General features: G+C 38.1%; 1 non-coding gene across 1 annotated transcript; it reads left to right on the top strand.

Annotated features, from left to right (window-relative positions):
* The first annotated feature begins 433 nt into the window (after positions 1-433).
* On the top strand, positions 434-540 carry LOC148292312 (small nucleolar RNA R71). Its single transcript, XR_015827202.1, has one exon. It is a non-coding gene; the product is annotated as a small nucleolar RNA R71 (small nucleolar RNA).
* The last annotated feature ends 1283 nt before the right edge of the window (positions 541-1823 follow it).

Below are 1823 nucleotides of genomic sequence, written 5' to 3' on the forward strand. Positions count from 1 at the left end.
CCTCCAACCTGGATTATAACTTTGAGAGTATGGATCATTTCTTGGACCTTGGTTGTAGGAATTTACCAACTTAGCTTGCTCTTGCACAAATTCTGGATATCCAGCCCCAAGTGGACAAGCTGTGGTAGCATGGTCATGAGATTCACAAATGCTACACACTTCCTTCGGAGGGCTTCTTGAGTTTAATGCAAGAAGAGCATCTAGCTTTTGTTCCAGTTTTGAAATCTGCACACTAGAAGCATCATTAGAACCACTAATAACACGTTTACCTCTTGTATCCGTATGTTGGGTCTCCATTGCTATCTCCTCAAAGAGTTCGTACGTTTCTTCTGGAGTTTTGGTTTTAAAAGAACCACCTGCAAAATTGGTGACTATATTATGACTAGAAGGGGTTAGTCCTTTATAAAACATACGCATTTGAAGCTTCAATGGAATCCCATGATGAGGACATTGGTTGAGCAACCCATTGAATTTCTCCCATGCTTCACAAAACGATTCATCATCTTGCTGTGCAAATAACAAGATCTTGTCCCTAAGCATGTCGGTCTTTTGCGTGGAGAAGTATTTTTCCAGGAACTTCTTTTGAATGGCAGACCATGTAGTGAGTGAACCAGGCTTCAAAGAATTCAACCAATACTTCGCCTTATCCTTTAAAGTGTATGGAAACACTCTCATTCGAAGTTGATCTTCTGTCACACCTGTCAAGGGAAAAGAACTCACAACATTAAAAATATCCTTTATATGAGTCAATGGATCTTCATTAGGTAAACCATAAAAGGAAGGCAGCATATTAAGATGAGAAGATTTAAGCTCATAATTTCGAGCTACAGTGGGCAGCAAAATGCTTGAAGGAGATGCTGGAATTGTTGGGATATCAAGTTCTCCCATGAACTCAATGGCAGCCATCATTTCTTCTTCTTCTTGGTCTGAACTTGCTTCCGAATTTGAAAGTGAAGAACCGGGAAGATCAGTGTGGAGAGCAAGACTTGTAAATGTAGCAAAAGCTTGCTCTTTTGCAGTTGACAACTCCCTCTCTAGACGATTCTGAATTTCAGAGGTCACTCGTCTGGGTTGCAATGATGGTCCTGCGTTCAAAGATCTAGAACGTTGGAACGAAGACCTCACTTGTTCAAGTAATGGATTTTTAGACATAAACTACCTGAAACAGAAAATTAGATTAATTAGAAACACTAAAAAGAATAGGGTAACCTTGGGCACATAACCAGGGAAGAACTTTCGTTCAGTCCCCGGCAACGGCGCCAAAATTTGTTGTTAATAATATGTTAACTCGCAATTGTACGGGGCAATTAGTAGTATAGCAAGACAAGTACGAGGTCGTACCCACGAAGACTGAGAAGTTCAAATTAGTTATGTACTTTAGATTACCAAATTCAAGAAGTTAGGAAGTTAAATCTAAAACAGAATTTAAAGCAAGAGTGAGTTTGAAAACAAATGCAGCAAGATTAAAATGAACTTTGAAGTGAGAATGCTTGTGATTATAGAAAGAAATAAACAAACTGAAATTGCAACAGAAAGCAAGTAAACAAAAGTAACAAAGGGTGGTTTTGAAAGTTAAAACACAGGTTTGGAGACTAGGGCATTCGATTCACCATAACAATTCAATTCTGGGTTATAAAGATTCAAGTAACAAGTCTAATTCAGATTCAAAGATTGATTCTAGCTAAAGTATGATTAGGCCATGGTGTTTGGTCCTAACCTTGTGTTCCTAATTCCCTAATTTGATCATTTGTTGTCTAACCTAAAATTAAGCATTAGGAACCCATTAAGCATAGAAGAACATTTTAAACAACCAAGTATGTATC

Source organism: Prunus avium, chromosome 8, assembly GCF_965620075.1.
Source record: "Prunus avium chromosome 8, drPruAviu1.hap1.1, whole genome shotgun sequence".
In the NCBI taxonomy this organism is placed as follows: domain Eukaryota; kingdom Viridiplantae; phylum Streptophyta; class Magnoliopsida; order Rosales; family Rosaceae; genus Prunus; species Prunus avium.